Raw genomic sequence first — 20,483 nt, 5'->3', positions numbered from 1 at the left:
TCCAATGCTTTTCTAATCTAATAGTTGTGAGTGGATGGTAATGAGGATGATTTTCCCTTTCGCTCAGTCATCTTGTAAATTTTTTTTTGCCTTATAATAACCCTATGAAGTAGGTAATCTTGTTACCTCTTTTACAAATGAAAATACAGATGCTTTTGCATTTACTTCAAAAAAGAATTATTGAACACCTCCTGTCTAGCAATGCTAGGTGTACAAATACAAAATAAAGAAGATATTCCCTTGTTCTCCAGAAATTCAGTCTGTTGTCAAAATATATTCAAGTGCTATTAAGACCTCAGAAGGTGGTGACGGAGATTTTGATTGGCATCATAATGAATTTATACATCAATTTGGGGGTAGTTCACATCTTAATGACAAGTCTTCTAATCCATGAGCATGATACATCTCTATATTAGTTGGTTTTTCTATAATTTCTCTCAGCAGTGGTTTGTGGCATTCTGTGTATAGGTTTTGTATCTATTTTGCTTAAATTATTCCTAAATATCTTAAGATTTTTGGCCTGAATGGCATTTTAAAATGTTTTCCGATGTTTTACTGCTTAATATTTATATTGACTTTATAGTCTACACACTTGGTAAGTTTACATGTTAGATCTAGTTGTTTATATGGCGAGTCCTTTGGATTTTCTACCTAATCATTCGTATTGCACATGAATAAAGAAAAGTTTAATTCCATTTTAGTCTAAATGTCTATTTAATTATTTTTCTCACCTTACTGCACTGCTAAGACCTCCAGGACCATGTTGAATAGAAATGGTGAGAGTGGACTCCCTTCCTTTGTTGTCAATCTTCAGGGGAAATCATTCATTTATTCATTTTACGATATGTTAGCATTATCTTTCCATAGATGCTCTTCTCAAGTTGAGCATGTTCCCTTCTGTTCCTATTTTGCTAAGGGGTTTTTATCTTAAACACGTGTTGGATTTTATCAAATGATTTTCTGCATATCAAAATAGTCACATGGTATAATACTTCTTCCTTGTTATTAACATGGTAAATTATACTAATTTTTAAAAAGTAAACCATCCTTGCATTCCTGTTATAAACTCCACATTAATTATACTTCTGTATGTTGCAATATGCATTTATATATTGCTACATTGGATTTACAATTTTGTTAAAGGCTCATCTGTGTTAATTAGGGCTTTAGATCTGTTTATTTATTTTTGTAATGTCTTTCTATTTTTTGATATCTGGGTAATGTTGGCATTATTATGTAATGAATTTAGAAGTGTTTTTTATTTATCTGTTTTTGGAAGGAATTATTTTAAATTAATTTTGTTTCTTTTAATGTTTGGATAGATTTCACTAGTAAAACCAACTCTGGGAAAGAATTTACAGGGCTATTAAGTGCTTCTGTTTCTTCTTAATGTAGTTTTGGTATTTGTGTCTTTCAAGGAATTTTTTCATTTCTGCTGTATAACTGAATTTATTGGTATAATATTGTTCATAATACCTCATTATCCTTGACTATCTGTAGGATCTGTAGCAATTCTCTCTCATTCCTAACAAGGGCCATTTGTATCTGCTTTCCTTTTTTTGATCAGTTTAGCTAGAGGTTTAATCATTTTACTGGTCTTTCTTTGTATATCAAGTTTTGGCTTCTGATTTTTCTGTCTTGTTTGTGTCAATTTTCCATTTTGTTTCTGTCTTCCCTAATATGTGTTGTTTCTTTTCTACTGTTTACCTTGACTTCAATTTACTCCCATTTTTCTAGCTCCTTAATAAAGAAACTTTGAACTTGTTTTTCTGTTGCAAGCATTTAATGCTATAAATTTTCTTCTAAGCACCGGTTTAACTGCATCCCATAATTTTATGTTGTGTTTTCATTATTCAATTAAATATTTTTCTGTTTTCCATTCTGATTTATTCTTCTACCCATGGAACACGTGTGTGTGTGTATGTATTCTCATGTACCTATGGAACACACACACATATATAGATATATATAGATATATAGATATATATAGAGATAGATAGATATAGATATCAATTTCCAAGTAGTTGAGTTTATGTGATATCTTATTGAATGTTTCATATGTACTTGAAAAGAATGTATGTTTTACTGTCAACCAATGAAATGTTCTTTATGTTATTAGTTAGGTCCAGTTGGCTATTGTTTTTTAAGACGTAATTTAGCCTTACCGATTTCCTTTTTCCTTGTTATTTCTGTTACTGAGAGGGATGCGAAAGTCTCTTATTTGCGATTGTGAGGTGTTTTTTTTTCCCTTGTTTCTCTCTGATCCTGTCAGGTTTTGCTTCATGTATTGAAGCCATTATTAGGGTAAATATTTAGTATTATGTCTTTTTTATGAATTGATTCTTTTATTATGATATTTCCATTTTTATGTGTTAATATTCTTTGCTTTGTAGTCCGCTTTGTCTGATAACTACCATAGCCCCTCCATCTTTCTTATAATTAGCATTTGTTTGCCTGGTATATCTTTTTCCATTCTTTTACTTTTAAGCAATTTGGGTCTTTATAGTTAATGTTTTGTTATTGACATCGTATGCTTGTGTCTTATCTGGTCTGACAAGCTTTGTCTTGCGATTACCTGTATAGTTGATGTATGTATATCATTTTTATATTTATCTCCTTGTAGTATAATAGGTCTTTAATTTCCCTTCATTTACGAAGAGTATTGTCACTGGATATAGAATTCTAGGTAGTTTTTCTTTCAACATTTTAGTAGTGGTGATGCATTTCTTCTGGCTTGCATGGTCTTCATTGAGAAGTTTGTAGTTATTCATATCTTGTGTCCTTTTATAGACAGTAAACCCCCCTTACCCGTGGTTTTGCTTTCTGCAATTTCAGTTACCTGTGGTCAGCAAAGGTCCGAAAATATTAAGTGGAAAATTCCAGAAATAAACAATTCATAAGTGTTAAATTGTGTGCTCTTCTGAGTAGCATGATGAAATCTCTTGTTGTCCTGATCTGTCCCGCCCAAGACGTGGATCATCCTTTCGTCCAGCACGTCCATGTTTTATAGGTTGTCTGCTTGTTAGTCACTTTATAGCCATATTGGCTATCATATTAACAGTTTTGGCATTGTAGTGCTTGTGCTCAGGTAACCCTTGTTTTCTGTAATAATGGCCCCAGAGCACAAGAAGAGTAATGCTGGCAACGTTGATGTGCCAAAGAGAAGTCACAAAGTACTTCCTTTAAGTGACAAGGTGAGTACAGCACAATAAGATATTTTGAGAGGGAGAGAAAGAGACCAGATTCGGATAACTTTTATTATAGTATATTGTTATCATTGTTTAATTTTATTGTTGATGATCTCTTACTATGCTTAATTTTTAAATTAACCTTTATCATAGGTATGTATTTATGTATAAGAAAAAACATAGTATGTATAAGGTTCAGTGTTCTCTGCAGTTTCAGGCATCCCTGGGGATCTTGGAAAGTATCCCCTGCAGATAAGGGAGGACTATTGTGATGCATTCATTTTTTTCTCCTCTGGCTTCTTTTAAGATTATTTATTAGTAGTTTTCAGAAATTTTACTATAACAGCTTTAATATATTTTTGTTGTTGTTTTGTCCAGCTTGAAGTTCATTGAGTTTCCTTAAACCTATGGGTTTGTATTTTTTCATCAGTTTTCAAAACTTTCCAACCATTCAAATACTCTTTTTCACCACCACCATCCCCCCATCCTGGGACTCATGTGTTACACTCCGCAGTATTTTCCTACAGGCCAGTAAGGCTATATTTATTCTTTTTGCTTCATTTAGGATATTTTTATTTCTTTATTTTCAAGTCTGTAATCTGCTGAAGTATCTAATCTGCTATAAATCTCATTCCATGAATTATCCATTTTAGATTTTTTTTACTTTTTCAGTTCTAGAAATTCCACCTGGTTCTTTTTTTATATTCTCTATTTTTTTCCTCTTTAAACCCTTAGACATGTTTATAATCCCTGTTTTAAAGTCTTTGTTTGGTAATTATATTCTAAGTTTTTTTAATTGATTGATTATTTTTTGTTGCAATTACAAGTCATGTTTTTCTACTTCTTTGCATGTTTACTAATTTTTAATTCAGTGTGTGTTTGTTTAGAGTGATGACTCTGTTCTCAACCTTTAAAGTGTATTGAAGTTTTCTTTGGCCATCAGCTAATTACTTTTAGATCAGTTTGATGCTTTTGAGGCTGTGTTTACGCCTTGTTGGGGCAGGTCTAGAATGACATTTACTCTAAAGTTATTTTAGCTTTTATATTAAAATGTTACCTCTCTGGTGTCTATGACATTCCTTGGGTGTTTACTGAGATCTCAGTTCTGTGTGGTTAGAACTTGAAGGTGTCACTGCTAGTTACAATTCCTTGGAAGTGCTTTGTCCAGCCTCTTGGAGTTTTCCTCTACCTGTACACAAGTAAAATTCAGCAGGAGATCCCAATTGTACATAAGACTTTGTACATGAAGATTTTGAAGTTACTGCTTTGCCTTCCTTTTTTTTGTTCCTTCTCAAACACCCATCTCTGTCTAAGCTCATCTACTGCCATTCTCTGCTTGGGTTCTCCCTCCCTGTACCACAGTTCAGAGGTTACCTTTAGATGGAATCATCTCATTTGTTTCTTTTCTCTGAGATATAACAGTTCTGTGCTCTCTGTTACCCAGTTTCTGAAAACAGTTGCTGCATGTATTTCGTTCAGGTTTTTACGAGTTGAAGCTGGGAGAGTGGCTTTAGTATGAGGTACTACATTCAGTGTGGCCACATGCAGAGGTCCATTAATAGCAATTTTTAAGTATTCAGTAAAATGCTGTACAGGCCCTGTCAACCCTCTTTGTTTCCTAGTGAGTTATTTCCCACTATTCTCCTACAAAACTCTTCCAAACTTATTTAACTAAAGCGCTTAAACCCACATCTTTTTTCCACTGTCAGCAGATGATGTTACCTCCTACTTGAGAAAATAAGAAAGATCCAGTATAGGTATTCCACAGAATCAACGCTGCTTCTTATTCCCAGCTCAATAGTTGTTCACTTCTGTAACCTGTTTTTGCCATCCTTCCCTTGTCTCCCAACAGAAGAAATATCTTTCTGCCTGTCTGAAGGTTGATGGCTCTCTTTGTGGGCGCTGGATCCCATCTCTTCCTAGCTCAGATTCACTTCGTTTATTCTCTCTCTTGGGTTTTATTCTCTCCTTTTCTATTGGCCTTTTCCCGTTAATAGTTAAAGGCTTAATTTTTCCCCATCTATAATAAAAATAGTTCCTGGAAGGCTTTTCTAGCTACCGTTTTCTTCTTTTGAAAGAAGAAAGTCAGTTTAATAAAAAGTGTTGATTGAACTCAAGTCTCATGTTTCACCTTCCATTCAGTCTTCAACCCCAGTAATAAGTTTTCTAGTATTAACCTCTCTTCTGAAACTTGTGTTTATTGAGGGTACCATGACCTCTTACTGCTAAATTATAATGGACAATCTCAGTTCCTAACTTGACAGTGCTTTTTGGGTTGACTCTGTTGACCATCATCCTTTTAACCCCTGGTTTAGTACATTCTCATTCTTTTAATTCCTTAATGCCACTCCATTCTGGTTTTCCTGAGTGAAGGAACATCTTAGGCTGTTCCTCCCCAGTTTTCTTTAAGGGCCTCTTCCTCTCCGTAGTCTGCTGCACTCTCTCTGTATTTGCCCATGGTGCTCTCATCTACTTTGATGGTTTCAGTTGCTCTCAATATACTGATGACTCCCAGTTGTGCATCCCCAACTTAAACTCCAGACCCATATATCCATCTATTTATTAATTGACCAGCTTTACCTGGATGTTCCATAGACACTTCAAGCTCACCTGTTTTTGGAACCAATCTCATTGTATCATACTGCAAGTTCTGAACCTATCTGTGTTAGTTTCCTGTTGATGATGCTATAACAAATTACCATAAACTTCGTGGCTTCAAACAACACATATTTATTTATTTATTTTTAACATATTTATTATCTTTTAGTTTTATAGGTCAGTGGTCTGACATGGGTCTCACTAGGACAAAATGAAGGTGTCAGCAGGGCTGTGTTCCTTTTGGGGGCTTGAGGGGAGAATCTGTTTCCTTGCCTTTCCAGCTTTTAATAGCTCCCTACGTCTTCAACACCAGCAGTGACGGCTGGAGTCTTACATTGCCTCACTCTGACACTTCTTTTTTTGTAGTCAGATTTCCCTCAGCTTCCCTCTCTTCAGGACCCTTGGGATTACACTGAGCCTACTGGATAATCTCCCCATCTCAGGGTCCTTAATGTACTCACATCTGCAAAGTCCCTTTCCTATGCAAGGCACCAGATTCACAGGTTCTGGGGATTCGAGAACTAGGACATGAACATCTTGGAGAGCCAGTGTTCTTTCTCCCGTACTACATGCGTGAATGTACTCGCTCCTTTAACCTGAAAACCTAGTGGTCATTTTTGACTTCACCCTCTTCCCCAACTTACCTCACATTTAGTCATAAACCAAGTCCTGTCAAATCCGTCTCCTTAATTGCTCCATTTCTGTCCATCCCTACTGCTGCTCCTTAATCCGGATCACCGTACTTGTCGGAAATCTGCAACTGTTTTTCTGCTTCAAGTTTCTCCACTTTCATTCCATTCTCCATAGGACCCTCACAATCATGTGTATAAAATGTGAATCTGTTTATTTCACACTGGCTGTGAAATAAACTGTTTATTTCACTGGTTCTAAAACCTCTCACTGGCTCCCCGATGTTCTCTCTTAAGGCCCTGAAGACCCTTCGTGCTCAGGTCTTACTTTTCTTGTTTAGCTCCTCTTTGTCCACTTCCTCCATGGGCTATCTGCAAGCTGTAGTGAGTAGTGGTGGGGTAAGAGAAGAGAATATGTATTCTCTCAGTCTAGAACATTGTCCAGCATTGTCTATTAGAACGTTCTGTGGTTAGAAATGTGTTCTCTATGCACGATTTGATGTGGTAGCCACCAACCACCGGTAGCAATTGGGCACCTTAAGTGTGGCTAGTGTGACTGAGGAACTGAACTTTTAATTTTATTTATTTGAATTAATTTGAAGTTCAATAATGACATGTGGCTAGGAGCAACCATTTTGGATAGTGTAGGTTTAGAACAGTGGTTTTCAACCAGAGGCGGTTTTGCCCCCTGGGAGACATATGACAATATCTGGAGACATTTGTAGTTTTCACACTGAGGATGTGCTACCAGGATCAAGTGGGCAGAGGCCAAGCATACTGTTTAAACATCCTACAAAGCACAGGACATCACCCATAAGAGACTTTTTAGCCCAAAAGTATCCGTAGTGTTGAAGTTAAGAAACTCTGATCTAGTGGCCTAGACTAAGCCCCTTTTTTGGGGGGAGAGGGAACATACCCAGTTCTATTTTAAGATTCATCTTAGGTATCGTCACCTCTGGAGTATTATTACCATGTGCCAGACACGTGTTTTACATAATTCTCCATTCAGTTTCATAATTTGTTTATGAGTTTAATCTGTCTCTGATTTCTCAGGTCTGAGTTTGAGCCATCTTCTGGCCCGTAATATCCTGTATTTACCTTTATTTTTTTTTTTTGTATTATGTAGTCACCTCTATGATAATTATAATTAGCATTTTTATTGCTTCTTGTGTGTAAGAACATACTCATTGGAATATGCCAGAGGCACATGAGAATGATCAATAAATATTGAATGTATGAATGAGTAGAAAATAATGAATCAATTATTAAACAGATTGCAATTTAAAATATAAAGAAGTGTTTGTTGCCTCCTTCATTTTAGGCCTTTTCGAGACCATTCATTTGTTAAAACATTTGAATTTATTTTTTGGAATTACTTTACAGTTTTCCAGTAAGAATAGAAACTTGTCACATTTCCTTTAGAGGGAAAGAACATTTATTTTCTTTTCTGGCTTTCTTCCCTTTTTTTCTGTTCTACTCAGCTGAGGTATGCCCCTTCCTTACACTTTCTCCTACTAAGTGTTAACCAGCCTGAATCTCCCCGTTAGCATCCTTAGAGCCCAAATGGGGAACTAAAACGTATTAAATAGATTCAGGAAGGATCTGAGCAAGTGTAGTGGGACCCGGAGGCCAGGAACTCAGGGGCACGAAGCAGTGTAGCAGAATGGCCCAGAGCTCAGGCTGCAGAATGGAGCTGGTCTACATGTGAATCTTTGCCCCTGCTATGATTGCCATTACTGTCTGACTTTGGACAGTTTTAACCTAGTTTAGTTCTGTAAAAAAAAGAAAGAGATCATAGATCAAAAAGGAGTTGTGATTATTAAATAACTAGTGTAAATACAGTGCACATGGTAGCTTCAATTGATGGCATTGCCTGTGTAAATTGATAATGTGGATCTAATTGGCTTAATTGTAATAAATTTACATTCTAGAAGGCTAAACATTAGTCAAGGAACATTTTATGTTCATCACAGAACTTACCATTTAATAATGAATGCTCACCATGTGTAATCACTGAGGGGAGAGATTGAATCTCTGAAACATGGGGAGTGGGAAATGTTCTTGAAAGTGATTTTCCACCTTGAAAATAGATCAGAAATGAAAAAATTAGAAGCTAGCCTCATTATCTTACAGAATTTTAGTAATCAGTAATTCTAAATGCAGTCTCTTTTTTGCAAGCAGGTTGTTTGAATGCCATTTAAAAAACTCGTAGTATCCTCACTAAAACAAAATATTATAGCTAAAATAATTTTAGTTTTTTAAATTGATTACAGTTGTGAAGAATTATGGCACTCTGAAATATACTAGAAGTGAAAAAAATAATATTGTATCTCTGCTATTTTTAAAGCTTCGCACTTTGCCTGCTTTATATCAGTAAAGACAATGAAAATATTTGTCATAGCATAATTGTAAATAAAGTTTTTTATTAATGTTTTTGCAATAAAGAGTTGATTTTTACTTAATTTTAATAATAACCAACATGTCTTAAATTTCTCATAAGTTGTAACAATTTTACGTTTATAGTATCAGTATACATTTGTAAAGTTGATCCAAATATATTTTTCCTAACCTATTTTGTAATCAAGGCAAAATCTTACCCTTGATATATCCAACACCAGAGGATTAGCTAGACCCCAGCAGAGTGTAAAAGTTTTTCAATCTATATTAACTAGTCCCCATAAGTTCAGTTAAATTGAACTTACCTGATAGCTGTAGCAAGGCCTAAAATATGAGAGAAAAAATCCTAAATGTTTGGTGTAGAAAAGTCCTGGTTTGGTGAACATCAACCCCAGGAGGATGGGAAATAATAGTCCAGTGTTGTCCTTGGAAGAATAATTCCATAGACTGTTCATGTTATGTTAAAAAAAAAATAAAAATTCCAAAAGTCAAATATGTTTCATGAAGTCTGAAATAATATGTGTCTTAGAGCTATTATTAATATGCAGCTGTATATCATGAATCTTAACAAGTATTCAGTGTATTCCAAACTTTTTTCCCCTCGTAAAACTTTTCATGAAACTGGTGGTCTAGGGCCTATTATTTGGGAAGTGATGGGTAAAATCTATAGGGCAAGTTCTGGAATAGAGAGAGAAATTATTTCCCACATGTTACCATTCAAAACTACCAGGATATTGAAGAACTTCCTATTTATATTACTGTCTTTTAGGTGTGTATACCACCAGGAAGCATTCTTTCCACCAGTTCTAATATTCAGATTACCTAAATGGATTAGTTCTGCTTTGGAATTATTAGAACTACCAACAGTTAAAAGAGGGGGAAATAACCATATGTAAACATTAAAACAAATAACATTGAGGTTTGTCAGGAAATCAGTTGAAAGCAAGAAATAAAATATTTTTGTCTCAGTGGACTAGGCAATTCAACAGCAATCCTAGTGAGATCATAGAGATAAGAGTAGACAATGTTTGTTTACTTATTTCCCCATCAGCTGGAGAGATAAAAGGCTTAAAACCAGGAATAAGGGAGGCTGAGTATTTTAAATCCTTTTTAAGTCAATATTTTAAACCTCCCAGGAATACTATACTGCTTTACTTTCAGGACTCACTAGCTGACCAATGTTCTAAGAGAGGACTCTTATGTACTGCCAGCTACTTCTAGGTTTAAAAAATGCAGTCCTGGCCTTTTTGGTGACTTAGCAGAGCCTAATGAAACAACTGTTTTACAGAGCATGCTTTGTTGTGCACCTCAAAGGCCACAGAAACTCACCTGGGCAAAAATTGAACATGTCTAATGAGTTCCTTGTCACAGATGAGTTAGGGGCTTCCTGACCTAAGTCAGCTCTCCTGGAATAGGTTTTATTTGTGAGTTGACCAAAGGAGGACTTCCTAGGATTATCATTAGGCAGGAGAAATTGAAAGTGATGTGAAGTTGCCAGAAAGCCTGTTCCTTCTGGAGGGCTAGAGAAACCTGAAACCAGGTGACAGATGCCATCATCAGATTATTCAGTACTGAGGTGGGTTCCCTCGGTAGGGAGAACATTCTTCTCAGTAGGATCCTCTTGCAAGGTGTCCACATAAGAAACATCCAAAACTATAGAGAATTTTTATAAGAGTGTATTTGAGCCAAACTGACGACATCTGCGAAGGAACAAGATCTCATATGCCCCAGAAAATAAGTTTTGCAGCTTCTTTTATACATTTGAAATTAAGGAGGGAACTAAGGAAGATAACATGAGGTGTGAGAAAGTAAGACGGATATTGGATTATAGGATAGTTAACAAGATTATATGCTCTCTTGAGGGTGGTTACACTTCTCAAGGGTCTGAAAGAGGCATTTCAAAGGTTTGTTAACTTAGATGCACAGAAACAATGGACAAGCCTCGCTTAAGGCAAAGATAAATGTTTTACTAAAAAGTTATATGCCTGGGGCATGACTACCCACCATGACCTACCTGCCCACTTAGGAATTTATGATCACATCACCCTGTGAGGTTACTCGCCACAGAACCCCTTTTTTCATTTACAAAGGGAATACAGTACAAAACTGGAAAGGGTGAAATCGTATTTAATCCATAGTCAGTGTATCTTATTTACTGAGTACTGTTCAGTAATCCTTCAGGGCCTCTGCTCTTTATTCCTACCTCTACTTGAATAGTGTTTGTCCTCCTTAGGAAAACGAACAAAAATTAACAGCTTTAGCCATAGTCTCTAGAAATTTTCCTTCTTTAGTGGGCACCAAAGCCTTATTATTAAATAAACCTTAAGAACCAACTTTCTGGGCACACATCAATTGTCCATTACAAAATCTAAAACCTAAAGAGAATTACAACACAGGTACTAACTACCCCATATGAAAAATTCTGTTTAGCGTAGTAATAAGTTGGTTAGGAACAGGTAAGGGGAAAGTGGGCAGGGCGAGCCATCTGTTCTTGTAGAAAGTCTATTCATGTATCATGGATATCTTTGTAGAAGTTCAGCAGTACCTGGATTCTCACCAGACTCATATCTGGAACACTACAATAGAGAATACTCTGAGTATAACCTTTCTAGTTTTTCATCTTGGCTTAGGGCATCTTATTCTTCTGGCTTGCTCTGAGTCTAAGTACTATATCTCCCAGAGATCCAGGATATTAAAACATGTAGTTGTTCAGCTAAGGACTGAATGATAGTAATAAGCAGGCCTGGTCAAGGTAATCAGACATTCTACCTATAAGGACTCAGCCCATGACCCTGTAGACCAGAGGAGCTAAACTGGAGACCCACAGACTAGATCTGTTCCACAGAGGGGTTTGTTTGGCTCACTGAAATTTTTAAAATTTCAAATTGGTTGGCTTATTTAAAAATTGAAATTTCAAAATCAGGAAAGTTCACAGAAAAAATTAAGTACCTGGTTTCCCTTGAAAACTTAGTACACAGCGTCCTTATTTCTACACGACGGCAATTGTCTGGACCTACATAGCAGATACCCCTTTCAAACATGATGTGTACTCCAGTCTTCTCTATCCTTGCCATGTGTTTAGCTCCCCAACATAGACATTTCTGTTACCTGTAATCTACTTTAATCATTTGCATTACCTACATGACATTTAAGTTTGTGGCTTCTGTGTGAGATTCTTTTGGGGCAAAGTTCTTCTGAGAGCCGTTCTTTACAGGGTTGGAGGAGCTACCATAGTATTCACGAGGGCAGAGAATGAGAAAACAGCCTCTATTTTTGTCTCTTACAAATGTGACCTCTCTTTACTATCAATTCCTGCCCTGGCTGGCCATTACAATAGCCAGTCATTCAATAGAAAGCCAAAGTAAGGTGGAGGAAAGAATAATGGTAACTCTTTTGAGAGTCTTTCCTACTGGTTAGCCATTGTGCAAAACATTTTATCTTCTTAATGCCCAGTGAAACCTTCCCTGACCACTCTAAATTGTAGCCCCTTCCAACACTTTTTCTTCCTGGCATTTATCATCATCATGTAATATATATATTAATTTTTGTTTACTGTCTCCTCTTTACTAAAATGTAAGGTCAGGCCTAAAGCATAATAGATACTCCATGCTGGATGACTGAATGAATGGTCTCATTTAATTTTTAAACTTTTCAAGTCTATCCCATGATTAACATTTTAAGTTAGAAGCCAATTCTTTTAATGTGCTTACTGCTGAAGTGATTGGATGGGAACTAAAAGATATGTGAAACATTAGGGTATAGACTGCTTCCTGAGAACTAGACCAGTATTACTAGAGTGGGACTTTCTAAGATAGATGACACATTCCCAGATATACATAAATTTGAGTAACTTGCTCAAGGAGTAATTCTTAACAAGAAGCATACCTCCTCTCCTGCTCTCCAGAGGTATATAATATGTCATTGAAGGGGCATATATGAGGTGTATACAATCTTTGAAAGGACTATTGTCTTTCCTCCTTTATTGGGGAAAGCATGCTTTCTCACCTCAAATTCTTGTCACAATGAATGCTAAATGATGACCAAGGTCACCTTACTGACCCAGGCTTGATTGAAACTGAAAATTTTGTTTGGGATATCGAATTAAAAATCATTGTGGCCTGAAAAAGGCTTATTGTTAAAATAGAAGATAGGGGTGTCTTGATGTTGCACTGGGGTTACTGTTAGGAAAGACCTATCTCAGAACCTGACTTTTTCCTTTCAGTTACTTGGTGGAGAAGAAATCATTAACTCTCAAAAGAGCATTTTTTTGTGTGTAGAATTACTTGGGGGAAAAAACTTGACAAAAGGGCTAGATTTAAATAGCTGGTTTTGTTTCGTCTTTTGAGTATCCCAAAAAGAAATAATCTGTATAAGGCCATGCCATTTAGAGGATTTTTTTTAAACTCTTTTTTTAAAAAATACATTAAGCACATGAGTTATTTTATTTTCTCTTAGTATGGGAGGACAATATAGATAGTGTTTTCTGTTCATTCCATTCAAGGGGGCTAAATTCTACATTGCCACTAAGGCCCAAATTACGAGTTCTGGTAACTTTTCTGTTTCGTAATGATTCAAAAATACCCTAATCATTGTCAACTAGCTTTCAAATTCATTTCAATTGTCGCAAAGAGGAGCAGGAAAGACTACAATGGCAATCTCTTACCAATACCTAAAAGAAACTCAGTTTTCATTAATACCTTTATATCCGAAGAATGACGTAATACATAAAAATGTGCTCTGATAGAAAACAAATTCTTACAGTCTTCTAGTTATTCTAACTTTGCGTTTTAAGTCATTTCAAAGTTACGCAAAAGTAGACTAAGAGAAAAAGGAGTACAGTTTACCAGAAGCAGACAGGAATTAAAGAACTGACTTTTCCTCTCCATGGCCTACTTTGTTGAGGTTGTAGCTTTGTAATTTTGAAGACTCAATTAGAAATGTAATTTTTTTGAAAATACAATAGTAGCTGGGCTCTCAGGGACCATCCTTTCTTTCCATGCTGGAAAAACGTTAAAAACATAGTGACTAGAATGATCTAAATAAACCTTATTTTTCTTTATAGTGCCCCCACCCTCTCCACCAACTACTAGTGGGGCCCTAGGGTCTTTTCAGACATAGAGTACAGAAACATTGACAATAACCTGAAGTGATCCAGAGAAATAGTATGTGATCATCCCATGATGGTCATTTTTTGTAGGGTTTAACTATGACAGATGTGTTCTCCCTATCTCAAAAGGACTTGAATCTATGGTTTATGTACCCTCTGCCTATTTAGACCCTAGTACCTTGCTATAGGAGTACTTTAATAATACATATGCCCTTGTCTCAGCATTTTATTTGGTCTTTAGTCATTTGGACACTTATGTACTTATGTAGCCATGATACTTGCTACCATGTTATGCATTACTTCAGTTTCAGAGATTCAGCTTCCTTTTTTATTATTAAGCCTCTGCTGGGGGGTGGGGGGTGATGACCACTGTTTAGATGCAATTAATGTCCTCGGCATGCTCTTTAACTTTTTTCTCTTATAATTTAACCTATTTCTAATTTTTTTGTGCAGAACCTTCCTAATGAATACACACATAATCTACTCAAAAATACCTTACATATGTACCTTAGAGTGTGAATTTTCCAGTGCTTACACTGGATCCCCTTAGGGCTTCTTGAAGTCAGAATTCCTCTAGGATTGATTGTATGTCGTTCAGGCAAGTTGAAAGGGGTTTTTTGTTTGTTAGCTTGTTTTCAGATGGTCATGAACTGTCTAGGTCACTCAGCAGAATTAGTAAGAAGAAAGAAACAGATTTTGAGTTTTGCTGAAGTTTGCTTGTTAGCCTTGCTTTATTTTCATTAACTATCCCTTAGTAACTGATATCTTTCAAATGAACTCAGATCACATATTTCTTATCTCAGAGCAGGACATTTCAAACAGAAAATTAAATCATTTTCATTTGACATCTAATTCAGTAGGTTTATAAATAGAGTAATTCTCACAATAATATAAGTACAATAAAAATTACTCTTCCCATTTGATTTATGTTTTCTAGAACTGAGACTAGAAAAACAATTTCCCTTTACATTGCTTGTAGTAGGTAGCTCTCAAAAGAAAATTACACACACACACACACACACACACACACACACACACACATCCACCATGGTTCTCATAGCAAGTTAGAAAACCAAAAATTAAGAATTCTAAGCAACAGCATTGAAAAACAGTCCTCATACCTTGACCTTTTCTCCATCTTCCTTATTCAATCCTGTGGAAGGACAGCTTTCACAACTTCTGGGGCCTGAGAAAATATAATATCACGTATGTTGACATTTCCATAAATTTCAAAAAGGCTATAGAATAGGTTTCTATCTTCCCCATTTTGATCCTTCTGTCAGTGACTCTGGTGAAGAAAGGAGCCTTTAGGAACTACTCCTGAATCAGTGTCACCTAAAGGGAAAGAAGATTAGAATTTTTTTTTCATGTTTTGTTTTTCTAGTTGACAAAATCAAGGTCAAGTATGATTATTCTATGAGAGTATATATTTTTCCTCTGTACATGGTAACAAATAATTAAAATGGAGAATTTAGGTTTCTGAATTTTAAGCTGACTGTTCTAAATACAAATTTAAATATAAAAAAATTATAAAACCTTTTTCTGGTACAAGTTTGAAAAGTAAAGTTTAAAGAACTAATTAAGACACCCTGTTAGTCATGTTTCATCAGAACTCAGTCCTTGTTAACGAGGACAATTTTTGAAAGGTGTTTATAAATCTCAACGGGAGAGTTTCTGCTGCTTCTGGAAATAAAAATAATACCGTGTATCTCCAAAAATAAGACCTAGCCGGACTAGCAGCTCTAGTGTGTCTTTCGGAGGAAAAATTAATATAAGACTTGATCTTACCGGGTATAATATAATACAATATAATACTGGGTAATATGATAATGTAATACAATATAATATAATACAATACAATACAGTATAATATAATATGATATAACACCAGGTCTTATTAATTTTTGCTCCAAAAGACGCATTAGAGCTGATGGTCCATCTAGGTCTTGTTTTCGGGGAAACACGGTATACCTTGGATGTAATTTCACTATCAAGGATTTGCATGAAAACTCCTCAATTAAGTTTTTAATTGTTTTGTTCTTCATCAGCATCAGCCCTTCCCCAGTTCTGTGACCCTGGGGATAAAAACAACAACCTGAATAACACCTGAGGTGGAATTCTCATAACAGGAAACACATCACTACAGAGAAATTTATGTCAAACAAAAGAAATCCTTTTTTATTAACATTTGAGAAATTGTAGAGTAAACCTGATTCAAGACGGTCCCGAAAAACAGGAGCAAATCCCTTCACTCAAACTATATTATAGCTGTATTCTATGCCAGTGAATAGTGGGAACATATTTCCTTACCATCTGTTCGAAGGTCTTCAAGTTTCAGAAATAAGACATTCAAAATTCTACCTGGTTCTGTGCAGTCCATCTGGTATGTATTGACAGCTCAGAGGCAAATGTCCCGAAGAGACAAGCAGAAACACTAAAAATTAACTCTGTTTTTGAAATATAGAATATTGTTTCAGGTGTTTTTGTTTTTTGTTTTTTATGACAGACAGTAGGCGATAAGTGGAAAGTTACACATTTTGTTCCAAGTCCAACCTGGGAAAAGCTTTTATTTCTGACCTATTTGCTTAGATTGATTCCTTTGTCTCCAGTAGCACAATTATTTTCGGAAATATAATCTAACTTCAATTTCATCTTGATGGCTTGGGAGGGAAGAGTATCCACCCTTTTTTGCACTCACCCTGGGGAAAGTCAGTGCTGGGGGAACATTGTCTTCAATCACCATGGCAAAGCCAATGCTTCACATATAAAATCTAGGATCTTTGCTCTTATGATATACCTTCTAAGTTAGTGAGGTCACCAGGCTACATATTGCTTAAATTTCTTAAGATACCTTGCTTTTCAAATAAAAGATTCTATGCTTTTTGACGGTATCTGCATTATAAATTCTTATGCGAAAATCCGATTTTAAGCAATTCTGTGTTTTCAGAATATTTATCATACATACATTTTATAAACTATTTTTAATACAAAAATTTTATGAGCATTTTGCCACTGTTGTACATATTTGAAAATTAATACTCAGCTTGAATGGCTTGCCTAATATCACAAAGCTAGCAAGTGGCAAATGTGGAACTCAGATCCAGGCCTTCTGATTCTGTATCCTATACCTCACCACTATATCCTGCTGCTTTAGATAGATTAGATTTGAAGGGTCAGTCAGTCAAGCTCATGTAACAGCTGCTTCCTTCATCTGTAATATGTAATATAGGTCCCATATTTTTATTAGCTCTTAGTTTATCAGTAGGGGATGTACTGTTAACCTAATAAAGCAGCTCCGCCAAAGCTGCTTTATTAGTATGCTAATCAGTTAATGAGTGGTATTCTTATGTGAAAAGTTTCATAACACCAATTCAGGAAAGATAAGTGAATCATGCATTTTGCTATGTGACCTTCTCAAGAATAAATTGTTTATTTTTTTTTCTAAATAAAATTCCAACTCTGAGAAAGATGTTTTTAAATACTGAAAGTAAAGATGACATTCTTTTTAACCTACAATAAGCAAGAATCCCATAATAGATGTGGCATGAAAATTTTGAAGGGAATTGGTGAATTACTCAATAATTATAATAATTATACTTGGACAATTAGCTAACCCTGTGGGAAAATTTTAATTTGGTCCATACTTTGTATCTTATGGAAAAGTAAATTCCAGAGGAATTAAAGAGCGAAAGACATAAATGTCAAAAACAAAACTTTAAAAAGAAAACATGGGATATCATTATGACATTGGGATAGGGCAGGATTTCAGAACAGGATGCAAAAAACACAGATTATAAATGAAAAGATTGGTATATTTGCCTGGAAATTATCACAGGACTCAAAAACAAAATGAAAAGATAAACTATAACTCGGGAAAGATATTAGCAGCATTTCTAACCAGTAGAGGATTAGTATACAGATTACGTGATAAAATATCCGCCCCCCCTTTTTTTTTCAGTTTCAGGTGTACAAAACAATGTGATACTTAGACCTTTACACCTCTCACAATACTCTGACATTGAATATTAGAAGCTGTTAGAATTCCATTGGCTATCTTCCCTATGTTGTACTCCACCTCCCTATGTTGTACTCCACCTCCCTATGTTGTACTCCACCTCCCTTTCATGCCACATCTATCTATCTATCTATCTATCTATCTATCTATCTATCTATCTATCTATCTGTCTGTCTAATTATCGTGGACATTCATTATTATTCAGCTGCAGGTGTACAGCACCGTGGTCAGGCATCAACACAGCCTATGAAGCGGTCTCCCTAATAAATCCAGTGCCCATCTGGCACCCTACGTAATCTTTACAACATTATTGATTATGTTCCCCAAACTGTATTTCATATCCCCATGGCTATACTATGACTAATTTGTACTTTCTAATCCCTTTGCCTTCTCCATCCCCACCCAAAATATCCCCGTTTTCAATGTGCAGTTCCTTGAACAGTGGTTCTTCAGCTGTGAGCCTCTGACCAGCAGCTTTACCATCCCTGGGAACTTATTATTAATAGAAATCCAGGTTCTCAGGCCCTCACTCCCGACCTACTAAATCAGAAACTGCAGCTCTGGAGGTGAGGGGTCCTACAGTCTTTTAACAAGCTCTCCCGGTGTTCCTGATGCATGCTAAGTAAAACTTGATAGCCATTGTATTAAACTCAAATGATAAATAATATGAAAAGAGACTCAGTCTCATCCTCATCAGAAAATGTGAAATAAAACAGTGAGATACTTTGGGTAATCGTATCCATGAGATTAGCTGAAATTTAAACCTTAAATTTTAACCAAGGATGTGGAGAAATTGTAGCATTGCTGTGGGAAATATAAATTGGCATAACAGTTTTGGGCTGTAGTTTGGAAATACCCAATAAAATTGGTCATGTACATCCTTTATGACCAAGTACTTCTATTTTTGGGTATGTTCCATAGAAAAAGCTCTCACACAGGGACACAGCAGTCACAAATAAGGATCTTCATTGCAGCAATACTTGAAATAGTGACATTTTATAATAACTAGTTACCTATCAGTAGAAAAATGAATAAACTAGTTTTAATCCATGTAACACTATTGTATAAATCTGTTTAAAAGTCAAAGAATTCTGGAGCAAAAATGGCAGAAAATTATCATATTTTAAATATGGATAGTGATACATGTTTACCTACTTTGTGTACTTTGTTTGAAATACTTTATAATTTAAATTTTAAATAGGATATTAAAATATTAAAGAGTTCCCTTCAGGATCTTTCTTATCTTTCAGGATTCTACCTCAAAAGGTGATTCAATTTGGACAAATCAGCATCTTCAGTCTAGTGTGTGGGGGTGTGTAACTACAGAGTGAAAAACATTTTTTAAAACAATCAGTAAATATGAATTTATTGAGTATAAATTCCTGAGTAATTTCTGTGGCTGAAAGTAGAGGGGCAAACAGGCATATTGTAGGATCATGTATACGAAACATACTAGAGTTGAATTTTTAACTAGGTTGTTTGTTTATGTGTTTTAAGTAAAAGTTAAGTGGAAGAGAATGTGAAAGCTGTATATTCTAAACTGGTGCTCCTCGACCTTTTTTTAGCGCGTGTCCTATTTTGAAAAATATAAATATGTTCTTGGTTAATATAATTTGAAATTTCAAAATAAGTTAAATACTACTCTACAAATGAGCGAATGGAAGCTTTTGTGATTACAGAGAGGACCCCTTTTCTTCTCCCTACATTTTTATCTGCATGTATAATAGGGATCTTCAGTTCTTTCAGAAGTGCTAGAGGGAAAAGCCTACTTTCTGTATTAATCAGGATGGGCTAGGCTATGTTACTGTTAACAAAGTAAGCCTGAAACATCAGTGGTCTGACCACAAAAATTATTTTCATTTATTAGGTTGGTGCAAAAGTAATTATGGTTTTTGCAGGTTTTAACTTTTTAAACCACAATTATTTTTGTACCAACCTAATACATTTTATGTACAGCACAAATCATTAGTCCCTCGGGAACCTATATTGACAGACTCTGTCATGTTGTAGCCTCACCAGTGAAACACATACCTTGGAAGGTGCACAAATAGGGAAAAAGGAGAGAGGTGACACATTGATTCCTAACTACGTCAGCTGCGAAATGAAATGCATCATTTGTGCTCATTTCATGGCCCCAAGCTAACTGCAGTGGAGGCTGAGAAATATAAATGAGCAGATGGATTATTTGATAAACACTGTTTGTGTCCCATGTTCTTTCTCTTCACTCTATTTGCACCTCATAGAAGGAATGAGATAGCTCCTTGTGTGAATATTAGATAGTTCTTGGTGTGAATATCAGCCAAAGCTGAAGGGAGGGGAATCAAGTGGTAGGATTCAAACCAACTTCATCTTGAACCTCCAAAAGTAACGATTTTGCATATCTTGCATTACACCTTTGTTTTCCTCTGGATCACATGATATCAAAGTGAATGTTGAATCGGTTTGTTTGCTCCAAGCTTTTCTGTCCGGGTGTGAAAGATCAAAACACTATCTAGGTCATTTGCAACGCTGTCTGTAGCATTGCTTTGTTTTCATAGCCAAAGGTTTGA

General features: G+C 35.6%; 1 protein-coding gene across 1 annotated transcript in view; it reads left to right on the top strand.

Moving 5' to 3' along the window:
* The window catches only part of RFX7 (regulatory factor X7), a 95,600-nt gene that overhangs the window by 40,455 nt on the left and 34,662 nt on the right, over positions 1-20,483 (top strand). The window lies entirely within an intron of this gene.

This window comes from Rhinolophus hipposideros, assembly GCF_964194185.1.
Source record: "Rhinolophus hipposideros genome assembly, chromosome: 5".
Classification (NCBI taxonomy): domain Eukaryota; kingdom Metazoa; phylum Chordata; class Mammalia; order Chiroptera; family Rhinolophidae; genus Rhinolophus; species Rhinolophus hipposideros.
Note: the sequence above shows the minus strand (reverse complement) of the source record. Positions and strands in the feature narration are given on the sequence as shown.